At 46.5% G+C, this 14507-nt stretch overlaps 1 protein-coding gene across 5 annotated transcripts in view; it reads left to right on the top strand.

Annotated features, from left to right (window-relative positions):
* The window catches only part of LOC117258228 (extracellular sulfatase Sulf-2-like), a 100751-nt gene that overhangs the window by 39627 nt on the left and 46617 nt on the right, over positions 1 to 14507 (top strand). For 4 of the 5 annotated variants that reach the window (XM_033628888.2, XM_033628886.2, XM_078169686.1 and 1 more), the window contains exon 3: positions 6444 to 6514. The exons of the other annotated variant lie outside the window; for it this stretch is intronic. The gene's annotated coding sequence lies outside the window, so the exon portion shown is untranslated. The remainder of the gene's footprint in view (positions 1 to 6443; positions 6515 to 14507) is intronic. 5 annotated transcript variants of the gene reach the window in all.

Raw genomic sequence — 14507 nt, 5'->3', positions numbered from 1 at the left:
CTAGCTAACCGTAGCTAACTTGTTTGTCCATTGTTTGGTCTGTGACGTAATAGGTCAACAGGAAAAAGGTCCAATACTAACAAGCTGAAAGGGGGCATATCTCCACCTATCGTAGAGGAGTCGCACATACTTGGCTCAATAAATGGATTCCCCTCCCGTGCTTGTATACTGGGACAAGGACAGTAGGTCAGTTAAATGTCCTCGTCCAGCTGGGACTGTAGCTCCACTTCACTGTGACTGGAGACACACTGATTGTCACAAATGAACCGGCGGAGCTGAAAGCGCCTGCAGGTTCTCGCTCAGCTGCAACAGCATCAGAGAGGACGGTGTGTTGGCGTCACTGCAGGGTCAGTGAACCGAAACACATCCAACACGTATTTGACAGCATCACCCAGATGTGTCCATCAGTGTAACACAGCCTTAACATACAAACTGACATCTGAATGTCTTTTTCTGAAGAAATTGTGGCCATGAAAAAATCAAAAATGAGGTTTGATCATTAAAATGATTTAAAAAAAGATTTGAACATTCAGCTTCTGTAGATTCTTCTCTGACAGGTCAGAGCTAACACCATCAAATACAGAAAGGAGGAAAGTTTAGTGCAGACACACACACACACACACACACACACACACACACACACTCTGCAGTGGTGTGCAGCAGAGAAGAAGAGCCGCCTGCAGAGATCCTCTATTTCCTGTCACCCTCGCCAACTTCCTGTCACCATGTTGATTTACTGTTCCATTACTCTACCTGTGGGGCTGTGTGTGTGTGTGTGTGTGTGTATGTGTGTGGAGAGTGTCTCACCGGAGTAATTACAACACACACAGAGTCTCAGGTGGAGGATGAGCAGTAACAGTTGTTACCATGGTGCCACTGTTGCCGTGCCAACTGACTGACTATCAGAGTGTGTGTGTGTGTGTGTGTGTGTGTGTGTGCGTGTGCGTGTGTGTGTTGGTTATTTATATGATGTCTGTGTCAGTTATATTTTTTTCAGTTTGCAGATGTTGTTGAGTTAACTCTCGCTGGTCCATCATCCTGTCATGAACACTTGTGGCCACAGGGGGCGCTGCTCTGTTACGTACTGTCCCTTTAAAAGATTCTAGACTGTGATTGGTTGGTTAAACGTCAGCTCAGCTGTTGTAGCTGTTACCAGATAAATGATTATAAAGATGTAGTTTGTGAGAGAGATGATGTTGAGGTGGGTCGATCTGTAGATTTAACCCTTCAGTTGTTGTTGCTGTGGTGACGTGTTGTTACAAAATGTGGGTTTGTGGGTGTCGACCAGTGTCACACCATCCACCATCCCCTCCACCTCCTGGTGACAAATACCTCTTTTCAACAGTCATGTGCTGAACTGGTCTGGTTTGGTTCAGTTTGGTTCAGTTTGGTTTGGTTTGGTGTGGTTTGGTTTGGTTTGGTTTGGTTTGGTCTGGTTTAGTTTGGTTTGGTATGGTTTGGTTTGGTGTGGTCTGGTTTGGTCTGGTTTGGTTTGGTTTGGTTTGGTTTGGTGTGGTCTGGTTTGGTTTGGTCTGGTTTGGTGTGGTTTGGTTTAGTTTGGTTTGGTTTGGTCTGGCTTGGTTTGGTTTGGTCTGGTTTGGTTTGGTTTTGTCTGGTTTGGTGTGTTTTGGTTTGGTGTGGTTTGGTTTGGTGTGGTTTGGTTTGGTTTGGTTTGGTCTGGTTTGGTGTGGTCTGGTTTGGTTTGGTGTGGTCTGGTTTGGTTTTGTCTGGTTTGGTGTGGTTTGGTTTAGTTTGGTTTGGTCTGGTCTGGTTTGGTTTGGTTTGGTCTGGTTTGGTTTGGTTTTGTCTGGTCTGGTGTGGTCTGGTTTGGTTTGGTCTGGTTTGGTGTGATATGGTTTGGTATGGTTTGGTTTTGTCTGGTTTGGTTTGGTTTTGTCTGGTTTGGTGTGGTATGATTTGGTTTGGTTTGGTTTGGTGTGTGGTGTGGTGTGGTCTGGTTTGGTTTGGTCTGGTTTGGTTTGGTTTTGTCTGGTTTGGTTTGGTCTGGTTTGGTTTGGTTTTGTCTGGTTTGGTGTGGTTTGGTTTGGTGTGTTTTGGTTTGGTCTGGTTTGGTTTGGTTTGGTTTTGTCTGGTTTGGTTTGGTTTAGTTTGGTTTGGTCTGGTCTGGTTTGGTTTGGTTTGGTCTGGTTTGGTTTGGTTTGGTTTTGTCTGGTTTGGTGTGGTTTGGTTTAGTTTGGTTTGGTCTGGTCTGGTTTGGTTTGGTCTCGTTTGGTGTGGTCTGGTTTGGTGTGGTATGGTTTGGTTTGGTTTGGTCTGGTTTGGTTTGATTTTGTCTGGTTTGGTGTGGTCTGGTTTGGTTTGGTTTGGTCTGGTTTGGTGTGGTCTGGTTTGGTGTGGTATGGTTTGGTTTGGTCTGGTTTGGTTTGGTTTTGTCTGGTTTGGTGTGGTCTGGTTTGGTTTGGTCTGGTTTGGTGTGGTATGGTTTGGTTTGGTCTGGTTTGGTTTTGTCTGGTTTGGTTTGGTCTGGTTTGGTTTGGTTTTGTCTGGTTTGGTTTGGTCTGGTTTGGTGTGGTCTGTTTGGTTTGGTTTGGTTTGGTGTGGTTTGGTCTGGTTTGGTGTGGTTTGGTTTGGTTTGGTGTGGTTTGGTTTGGGCTGTCAGCCCAGTGCAGCAAGGATTTGTGTCTCCATGGCAACAGCTCTACCTGTTGCAGGTGTGTCTTTAACCGATGAGTTTTAAAAGCAGTGAGCTGACCCACGGCTTAAGTCCCTGTTATTGTTGCTGCAGGTGTTTTTCCAAGACGTCACGCTATCTGCCTGAGGGCGAGAGGACCGGCTTTTGGACCTACTCTGGTCCTACTGTCTGTCCTCTCTCTGTCTCTCTCTCTCTCTCTGTCTCTCTCTCTCTCTCTCTCTCTCTCTCTCTCTCTCTCTGTCTCATTGTGTCATACGGATTACTGTTAATTTATTATGTTGATCTGTTCTGTACGACATCTATTGCACGTCTGTCCGTCCTGGAAGAGGGATCCCTTCTCAGTTGCTCTTCCTGAGGTTTCTACCGTTTTTTCCCCGTTAAAGGGTTTTTTGGGGAGTTTTTCTTGATCAGCTGTGAGGGTCATAAGGACAGAGGGATGTTGTATGCTGTAAATATATGATATAAATACACTGAATGGATCACGCTGAAAAAACGAGGCCATAGAAAGTTTTACTGTGTTTGATAAAATGCCCAAAGTGTAATATCACAGGTGTTTCCCTGTGAGTTCAGCAGGAACGTCTGACTCCTCAGTAGAATAAAGTCTGCACATGAGGAATGAAGCTGGCAGCGTCCTGCAGATCACACACAGTTGAACTTCACAGCTGAGCTCTAATGAGCTTCTGACGTGACTCCACTTTGATTCGTGTGTCATGAAAACATTTGGACGCCTCGGGCTGCAGCTCCATCACAGTTCACAGATTCTAAACAAGAGGAAACACGAACATGACACGTGTTTAGTGTCGACGCAGATTTACTGTTTCAGCTGTTTGAGCATAAACATGATCAAACAATCAGACGTCTCCTGCTGCACACAGACAACCTGACACCACATGAAACACACGGAGACACACATTAACTATTAACACCTGTGATAGGACCAACATCAGACATTTGATTTTCATCAACCTGATCAGTTCAGTCACCAGAGGAATGTGCTGCCTGTGTTTCTGTAAATCAGATATGTTGCGGTTCTTTGTTTCATACAAATCATATCAGCGTTTCCAAAGTGACGTAGTTTCTGAGCTGAGCGTGTCATCAGCAGGTGGAGGGGATGGAGGACGGTGTGACACCTCAGAGAGACGCCTGCTGAGCTGCAGACACTGTTCAACACCAACAAATAACCAAATTGGTAGTGTTTCAGCCTGCAGCTGTTTCCAGCCAGGGTGGTGCCCCACAACGTGTTCTTTAAGGTCAAACCATGACCAAGTGGTTTTGGTGTGTAAACACGACCACACGTTAACGCGACCACACGTAAACACGACCACACACACGACCACGCGTTAACGTGACCACATGTTAACGCGACCACACGTAAACACAACCACACACACGACCACGCGTTAACGCGACCACATGTAAACACAACCACACACACGACCACGCGTTAACGCGACCACATGTAAACACAACCACACACACGACCACGCGTTAACGTGACCACATGTTAACGCGACTATACGTAAACACAACCACACACACGACCACGCGTTAACGCGACCACACATTAACGCGACCACACGTTAACGCGACCACACATAAACGCTACCACGCGTTAACATGACCACATGTAAACACAACCACACACTCGACCACGCGTTAACGCGACCACGCGTTAACGTGACCACACGTTAACGCGACCACACGTTAACGCGCCCAGACGTTAACACGCCCAGACGTAAACCACAGCGGTGTGGAAACACAAACTTTCAATGGTCGGCTCCATAATCTCGTCCCTTCAGGATGTTGCAATCCCAAAGTGAACACAAATCCAGTCAGTCCCCATGAATTCTGCACGACCTCTCCATTTTGTCCAGTCGCTGCAGCTTTACCACAAACGTCGTCATGTCAAACAGGTAACAGTTGTGTGATTGTGGAGCTGTGTGCAGCGTGTTGATTCTGTATCATCAGACTGCAGCTGGAGGACAGAGTCACACACACAGTGACAGAGCTAACTGTTAGCATCACTCAGCTAATGTTACCTAACCTCATCAACAGGTGTAACAACAGTGGAGCTGTTTCAGGGTCGGTGTGCGATTAACAGCTCAGTGTCGGATGTTCAGATGTTCGCTGCCGCTGCGAGGCTTCTCTCCGAGCAGCTCGTCAAAATATGACAAGTAGTGATGACATCACATCATGCTGTGTTAACTCGTGCTAACGGAGACGGTCTGTCAGCTCTATGAAGAAGCCATCACCACCCACCAACAGGGGTGTAAATATAGACAGTGCAGGTGGGGCAATTGCATTGGGGCCCCTGGGCTGAAGGGCCCAAAGACAGAGTGGGACCTCATTGGGAGCTTGCCAGTAATTCAGAGTGCCATGTTAAGAACACATCTGTGATCAAAGAAGAACTCACATTAAATTAAAGAAGGTGCTGTTTACTGTTTATGACATTTAAAAGAAAAACTCAGATCCATCATGGCGTCACCGTTTATTTATTTATTTAGCTGTTAAAGCCTCAGTGTGCAGGAATGTCTCCCATCTGCCTCACTGTTTCAAACGCGTGTTGCAACTACGGTAGCTGCTGTGTACCAAAAAGCTATGATAACATTGATGAAACCATGTCATGGGATACTTCATGGAGTATTCATTCAGGCTGCTACACAGACACACGTGACACCAGGTGACAAACCCCCTCCTCACCATGCTGGCTGTGTTTACAGCGTAGGACTGTTGGGGCGGGTGTAAATCCAAACAAACCAATCACGTCTGGTCTTTTGACGACTGACAAGTGGCTCAACCTCACACACCTCATCCCTCTCCTCGCATCACTGGCCTGTGACTGCATTACCTTTCTCCTTCAGCAGCTCTCTCCACCTGGGAAAGGCTGCCCCAATGTTCACCCTCGTTTTTTGAATTCGCTGCTCACGTTGCCTTTTTGATTCCCTTTGCGCTTTCCTGGCGACGAAGATTGCGTCTCCCGTGATGCTGCATGTGCATGACCCTGCATTATGCTCAGAGAGCGGGACAGTGTTATGCTGCAGTAGTGCCGGGGTCGTAGTGAAGCGCCTCTTGCTCCTCTCCTTCGGCTCCTCAGTCACGCAGCGCTGGCGTAAGGCGGGGCTGTATGTCCCTCGCTGGCGGAGGTATTCTCAAGATGGTGAAACGTAATGGAACCCTCCAGACGACTTACCCACACAATGTACAAACAAATCTGAAATTCTCCTTTTACCAGAATAAGTCACATTATTGGTGGAGGTAATGAAACACCAGTGATGACATGTTTATGAATGCAGACATCGACTTTTGCCAATAAACAACTGACAATGTTTCACACTGTCCCTTTAAATAGTCAGTGTGTCACACAGTGTGTACATTTATACTTATTCTACATAAACTATAAAGAAACCAAAAAAATATTTGATTAAATTAATCATTTCTTCATCATGTGAGCTGCACTCTGTTTGTTGTGTTGTTGTGTTGTTGTGCTCTGACTGTTGTTTGCATCTCTCTTGGTATTTTGAGCCACGCTGTTCGACTGCAGCTGTTTTTAAATCTGCTCTACGAACAAAGTTTGACTTGTAACTGCTAACGTGCGTGCTGATGTACCACATGTGTCACTGGAGTTTTCCAACAGAGAACTCAGACCGTACAGAGCATGTTTATGTTTGACCCCAGAATCATCAGGATGTTTGTAGTGCTGATGTGACGCTGTAACGCAGCATGCGTCCTGTAGGAGGCGCTGACAGCAGCTGTGGTTTAATAACGTCTTTGTTCTGTGTGTTTGTTTCAGGTCCCTGCTGAGCTGAACACACACACACTGTGTCACACACTGAGTACACTGCAGAGCGTCTGCTGCACAAGGTAACACACACACACACACACACACACATACACACACAGAGGACCAATTTGTAATTAGTGTGTGCGTGATGAATTCTTTGGTTTGTGCCTCCCGCAGTCGAGCCGCTACAGCGGGTTAGATACCACATCCATCATCAACACACACACACACACACACACACACACACACACACAGAGCACTGATGTGTGTATGTTTCTCATGTGTATCCATGGTTACATGTTTTGGTGTTTGAAAACGATTTAACACAGCTGATAGTTTGTGTTGTCAGCTCTGTGTGTGTGTGCATGTGTGTGTGTGTGTGTGTGTGCGTGCGTGTGCATGCGTGTGTGTGTGTGTGTGCAGACAGAGGTCAAAAGGTCAAGCAGCGATGCAGCTAACCCACTAACTGATTAGTTCAGCCTGCTGCTGGCAATGAGGCGGACTGCAGGAGGCACACACACACACAGACACACACACACACACACACACACACACACTCTGCCAAATGTTAGCAGACGGCTGCAGGATGCTGTTACTCTCTCAGTGGATCTTGTTTCTGAGGCGCCACAGCGACTGAACAGGCTGAAACTCACCTCTTCTTCTTCTTCTTCTTCTTCGCCTGATCAGAAGTTGACACCTGAGCTGTGTTTTCGCTGAAGAACTTGATGTCTGTGTACAAACTTTACTTCCTGTTTGGCCTGAACATCATGTGATCTGTGTTTCCATGGTAACAGGAGACTTTAGACAGTTCAAATTCAAAGCTTTATCACCACATGCAAACAGAGACAGAACTTACCTTGGATGTGGAGCTCAGTGTCTCCAGAGACTCTTCTGTCCCTCTGTGTTCAGTCTGTTCTGTTGGGACAGTGTTGATGCGTCACTGACATCAAATCTGACGACACTCTTCTGAGATGCACGATACAACAGTTGCGACAGATAATCTGTCTGCTCTGTGAGCTTGGACCAAATGGAGGAGAGTTTAACGCATGTTCGTTTGTACGACTCTTCTAAGAGATGCTCTTCATTTATTTTCTCCAGCTCTGACAGGATGTGCTCAGCTTCAGTCTTGAGGTTTGTCACTCAACACAGGGACACAGGAAGGTGGTGGTGGAGCTAAAGTTGTGTTCTTCATGACGGAAGGACTACTGCTCACAACATCAGCTCCTGCATCAGTCAGTAGATGGTTAAACCTCAGCTCCTTAATCACCTTAATAAGCTTAATACAAACCCAAGTGTTGAGTCTGAGACCTGGGTGAATGAAATCTCAATCTCAATCTCAATCTCAATCTGTGGTTGAGTAGTGATTGTCTGTGGATCGGTGATCTTCAGAGTCCTGGCAGTGACAACCAGGAGGAGCCCAAACATCCTCGGGCGTCTGACGTCTCCTCACAGCAACAAACACAACTATTATTTCCTTTGATCCGTCCGTTATCTGAATCTGTGTGTCGGGTTCAGGTTCCTCTGAAAGCAGACGAGCTGACAGCTTCACCATCTGACGATCTGACGGCTCCAACACAAAGCACGTCTGATGGTTTTCTTCCTTCATGACATGAAGCAAACATATGAAATGTCCGACTGACAGTGAAGTGATTCCCAGGACGTGTTTGTTCCATCTGAATGATCCATGATCAGAAAAACAGACGTTTGGTTTCTTTTTCTGAGGCAAATCACATCAGCTGTGTGTTTGAAGTCTGAGAGGATCCATCACACACACACACACACACACACACACACACACACACACACATCTCACTGTTTCTTTGTTCTGTTAACAACCAGTCACTTCCTGCAGTGGTGAGTCAAAGACACTTCAGGTCACATGTGACTCCAGAACAGGTGAAGGTTGTCTCTGGTGATCGGTGATGTCACATGTGACATGTGCGTCTCTGTGACTCGCAGCGGAGCCGTCTGGTCCTGCCTGATGCAGCTGCCGTACCGAGCTGTGGTGCAGTTTGTTAGCACACTTTCCTGGGACAGCCCTGCTCTTCTCAGAACGTAGAGGTGTTGTTGAGTCTTCCTGATGACAATGGAGGTGTGTGTTTCCCAGCAGAGTTCCTCTGTAACGTGCAGCCCCAGGACTTCAAAGCTGGGACTCTTTGCTGCTCATGAACAGATTTCTGTTCCATCACAGACTCCTTTGTTTTCCTGGTGTTGAAGGTCACTGTCAGATCGAGTATCTCGTCCCTGTGTCCTGTCTCATCATCGTTGGTAATCATCCCAATAACTGTCATGTCATCGGCCAACTTTAAGATGTCGACAGTCGCGGGTGGAGAGCATGCAGCAGATAGACTGGACGATGTGTTTCCTCCCAGTCTGATGTTCTGGGGCAGTTGATCAGGTAGGTCAGGGTCCAGTTGCAGCTGAGGCCGAGGTTGTGGAGTTTGGGCACCGGAGCAGAGAGGATGATGGGACTGAAAGCTGAGCTGACATCAATGAAGAGCATTCTGACTTATGTACTTGGTTTATCCAGGTGCTTCAGGGCGGTGTGACGAGCTCTGTTGATGTGTTTGACTTATAGTACCAGATCTGTATGCGGGGGGGGGGGGGGGGGGGGGGGGGGGGGGCTGTGATTGGTGCAGCAGGTAAATGAATCTTGGCACGACCTGTTGACTCGTACCTGTTGTTAAAGTGAGTGACGAACACGTCAGTGTTTGTGAGACTCTGCTTCACTGTGGTGTTACAACAGGGATTAATCAGAGTGTTTCCTCACATGCCTGTGGGGATCATCCTGCTGCTCTTGTCAGCAGTCACATCATCAATAAATACAAGAGAACCAGTTCCACTGGCAGCCATACATGGCCATGACATAACAGTACCTCCACCATGCTTCACTGATGAGGTGGTGTGCTTTGGATCATGAGCAGTTCCTTCCCTTCTTCCTTCTCTTGTCTTCCCATCATTCTGGTAGTTGATCTTTGTTTTATCTGTCCATAGTATGCTGTTCCACAACTGTACAGGCTTTTTAGATGGTTTTTGACAAACTCTAATATGGCCTTCCATTTTTAAGGCTAACCATTGGTTTGCATCTTGTGATAAACCCTCTGTATTTATTCTAGTGAAGTCTTGTCTTGCTTACAAGAGCAGCAGGATGAAAGCTGAAGTGTTTGGGGCTACATTATCTGCTCAGATTCAACCAAATGCTTCAAAACTCATTGGACGATGCTTCACAGTGCAGATGGACAATGACCTGAAGCATACTGCAAAAGCAAGCAAAGACATTTTTAAGGCAAAGAAGTGGAATGTTCTGCAATGGCCAAGTCATATCATCTGACCTGAATCCAATTGAGCATGCGTTTCTCTTGCTGAAGCCAAAACTGAGGGCAAAACACCCAAAACACAAGCAGGAAGTGCAGACGGCTGCAGTAAAGGGCTGGCAGAGCATCACCAGGGAAGAAACCCAGCATCTGATGATGCCTATGTGTCCAACACTTCAGGCAGTCATTGACTGTAAAGGATTTGCAACCAAGTATTAAAACTGACTGTTTAATTGATGATTATGTTAGTTTGTCCAAATACTTATGAGCCCTTAAAGTCGGGAGACTGTGTGAAGAAATGCTTGTAATTCCTACACGGTTCATACTACATTTTTGAAAACAGCCTTAAATGAAAGCTGAGAGTCTGCACTTTAAGCAGGTATTCATTGTTTCATTTAAAACCCATTGTGGTGGTGTACAGAGCCAAAATGATGACAACTGTATCATTGTCCAAATAATTATGGACCTGACTGTATATCCCACAGAGTGCAGCAGCTGATCAGAGACTGACGTGATAAATAAACTCTGTGGTGACGACACGTTATGAACATGTGTTTGATATAAATACATAAATCTCTCTCAGCCTCACTGGTTGGCAAACAAATGGGGCTTAATGCAATGAATACGTCACCTTGTTCTTTGCTCTGATTGGCCATCGTGCTATCCAATTGCATGCGGCGGCATTTGAAATGCTTCAGTCAGTCCCGCCCCTTGGGTAGGAGGCTGTATCGTGAGGGCCAGACTGGATTTCCAGGTTAAATGATCACAGTTCTGATGATGGTTTGTTTCTGAATTATATTTATGCTCATGTTGTTTTGGCAACATGTATGACAGCCTGTGTGTGTGTGTGTGTGTGTGTGTGTGTGCGTGCGCACGGGTGAGCTGACTGAACAGAGCGTGTACAGCGGCGTCTCATTAACATTGTTAACACTTGTTTTTAACCAAATATGTGTGAGAAGAGAACAACGTTTACAGTGAATCAGTTTAACGTGAGATTTTATTGCGACTCTTGACTTCAGTCAACAGTTCACAGCCGTCTCCATGGTGACACGTCCTGATTTCAATGGTTCAACTAAACGCGGTGGAGATGCTGCTTCAGTCACAAACTGACTGTTAAACATATTTTAATATAAAACGTGATTTGAATATTTAACGTGTCACATGTGCTGAACATGGTTTATAAAGTCACACATGAGATCAGACTGTATCTGTGTCACACATGTTAACCCTTTGGCTGCTGACTGCAGGAGGACCAATATTCAGTTTGCTCTCTGAACGCCACATTCTGTCCGTCCAGCGCAACATCCTGTCCGTCCAGCGCCACATCCTGTCCGTCCAGCGTTCTTCCTCCTCAGAGCAGGACCCTGATGTTCAGTGGTTTCATTAGCATTTTATTTCATCAGTCACTTCCTGCATCAGAGGAACGAGCTGCAGAGCGTCTTCTCACTGGAGGACAAAACACCGTCTATCAATCTTTCTGTCACTCCCTCCGTGTGTGTGTGTGTGTGTGTGTGTGTGTGTTTGTGTGTGCTCGCCGCTCCGCAGAGCTGTGAGATAAGAGCAGTTCATTAGTCAGATAACTCCTCTACGCTCCTGCTGCTGCTCTCCTCCTCTCCTCTGCCTCCTCCTCTCCTCCTCTCCTCCTCTTGTCATCTCCTCCTTCTCTCCTCCTCATCTCCTCCTTCTCTCCTCCTCCTCTCCTCTATCTCTGCTCTTCCTCCTTTTTAACAAAATGCTGATGTCTTTTCTTTCAACCTCAGATTTATATGTGAATTTTTCCTTCTGGCCTTTCTTTGTGTCCTCCTCCTGCTCCTCCTCCTGCTTCTTCTTCTTCTTCTTCTTCTTCTTCTTCTTCTTCGTCTTCTTCTCTGTTCGCCATTTTGTTTTTACCTCAGTCATGTGTCTGTATGTGAATCACACCTCAACACAGCTTCAGACCTTCTGACCTGATGTGATGTTCGGCTTCTCCACAGTATTTATTTTCATGTTTTAACATCAGCTTTATTTATTGAGCCTATAAGATCCATGGAGTCCTCCCCCTGCACCTCCCCCCAGGGACCGCTCCCCCCTGCACCTCCCCCTGAGACATCCCCCCCTGCACCTCCCCCTGCACCATCACATCCTGACAGCTACAGCAGTAATAACTCCAGACACTGACTGCAGGAGACACAACACGTGACAGGAACACATCACCACATTCACTCCTGTATTATAATAGGATGGATGATGGATGAATGGATGATGGATGGATGGATGATGGATGGAGGGCTGATCATATAGATGGAGGTGTGTAGATGGAGAGCGCATTAAAAAAAAGATGAGTGGAAGTATAAATGAGGTGGTGGGCGGAGCCTGTGTTTGAATGTGGAGGAGAGAGAGCTGATGTGTTAATGAGGTGTTTTAATGATGCTTCTGTCTTCATGTGTGTGTGTGTGTGTGTGTGTGTGTGGTAGCATACAGCAGATGGTCAGAGTGTGTCTTAAAGGGATATTCCACCCTGAATCACTCTGTTGTAAAGTCTCCTGTTTCACTGGTTAAAATTTTGCCGACATGTTAATTCTGATCCTTGTTCTCTCTCCTGTGTCTGTGTGTGTGTGTGAGTCTGTGTGTGTGTGTGTGTGAGAGAGTGTGTGTGTGTATGTGTGTGTGTGTGTGTGTGTGTGTGTGTGTGTGTTTGGACACACACCGTTCCTCTTTTGTTTTCCATATGTTCAGTTTAGAAGTCATGTTTTTGGCCTGTTAAGACAGAAAACATTCATCTTCTGTGCCACATATGTTCTGCAGGATGTGATCACTTCCTGGTTACGGTTTTCCAATCCACAGAGTGTTTCTGTCACTGGGATGGAGGCGGGGTGGATGGTGGGATGTAAGGAACACAAACACAGAGTGGAGAAGAGCTGCAAGATGAAATCATTTTATCCTGATTGGAGTTAGCAAAGTGCTGAACTGGAAGTTAGCTGTTGGAGGACGTGAGACGCTCAGCAGCTGCTGTCAGTCTTTAGTGCACCTGCTCTTTGGGCCACGCAGTGATGATCCCCACATCCTCAGGGTTGTTCAACACACGGCAGCTGAACCTTGTTGGCTTCATGCACCACTGAGCAACTCTTATAGGTATGAACGGGGCCCCGCCTCCAACGCTGTGTCCAGGTCTCTGAATACACCCATGAGGTCACTGCCAGGTGCACGCAGAATATATGGCGTGGACTCTACAGTTCATGAGAGTGAGTTCTGCCCAGACACCTTTAGCTGCACACTGTTAGCAACACGTGCTGAGGTTAGCGCAACAAGCTGATTGGCTGTGAGTCAGTCTCACTATGGCGGCACACATTTAAGCCGAAGACCCGCCTGCAGGTTTCTGGTCAGCGTGTGAGCGTTGCGCCGCAGTCGTAGGAGGTGTAAATAGAAACACATCCAACATGCTAACGAACATTCAACAGCATCACTCAGATGAGCTGATGACACATATTTGGATGCTCTGTGTGTTTAAATAAAGCTCAGGTGGAAATGATTTAAACACTCTGCTGATGCATTATGTTTCAGTTGCGACCTGCTGCCTGTTGGGAAAGTGTCTGTGTTGGTTTGGTGTCGAACACACATGTTTGAAATGTTCCTTATTTTAATCATTAAGTTATCAGAGGGTTAAATGTTGGATCCGTCCACTGCAGGAGGAGTCTGTCTGTCTGTCTGTCTGTATGTATGTCTGTCTCTGTCTGTCTGTATGTCTGTCTCTGTATGTCTGTCTGTATGTCTGTCTCTGTCTGTCTGTCTGTCTGTCTGTCTGTATGTCTGTCTCTGTATGTCTGTATGTCTGTCTGTCTCTGTCTGTATGTCTGTATGTCTGTCTGTCTGTCTGTGTGTCTGTCTGTATGTCTGTCTGTATGTCTGTCTCTGTCTGTCTGTCTGTCTGTCTGTATGTCTGTCTGTATGTCTGTATCTCTGTCTGTCTGTCTGTCTGTCTGTATGTGTCTGGTGGATCCTGATGTTTCCTCCCTTGCTGTAGCGAGGTGTGCCGTCAGCGTTCGTGTCTTCAGTGTAGCGTCTCAGCCGCAGATTTGAGGACAGTCTCGTGTTAATCTGAGCTGAAAGCACTAAAACAAATGTGGCTGTTTCCTCCCAGTTAAACTCCTCCTCCACTTTAAAAGTTTCCACCGAGGTTTTTTTCATCGTGACTGAACATTGGGAGTTTATTTGAGGCTGGTTGAAGCCGTGTCTTGAAGACTATGGCAGGAGAAACGCAATCATCAGATTCTCCTGAGACGTCCGGGACAGGAAACATCAGCAGGCTGAAAGTGGAGAGAAGATGTGCATTTCCATTTGATGCTCTCGTGGAGCCGCCGCCATCCACCTCATCAATAAAGCAGCTGCAAAGCGCCAACGTGACAAGAGCCATCGCTCTGCTGCTGTAGCTCTCAGATAAATGATTCAGACCTGGACACTGTGCAGCTGTTTAAAGACAACACAGATTAAAGTGTTAGAGTGTGGGTCATCATCATCATCATCATCATCTGTTTAATGAGCGCAGCTGAGTCCAGATCAATTCATGGACTCTAAATGGAGACAAAGGCCAAAGGCATCAGTCAGTGTCAGAAACATCAGTGTGTGTTATTGCGTAACTGGTGTCTCAGGTGTAACTGTTGTCTGAGGTGTAACTGGTGTCTGAGGTGTAACTGGTGTCTCAGGTGTAACTACTGTCTGAGGTGTAACTGGTGTCTCAGGTGTAACTGGTGTCTGAGGTGTAACTGGTGTCTCAGGTGTAACT

Source organism: Epinephelus lanceolatus, chromosome 8 (genome assembly GCF_041903045.1).
Source record: "Epinephelus lanceolatus isolate andai-2023 chromosome 8, ASM4190304v1, whole genome shotgun sequence".
NCBI lineage: Eukaryota > Metazoa > Chordata > Actinopteri > Perciformes > Serranidae > Epinephelus > Epinephelus lanceolatus.
This window is presented reverse-complemented; position numbering and strand designations above follow the sequence as displayed.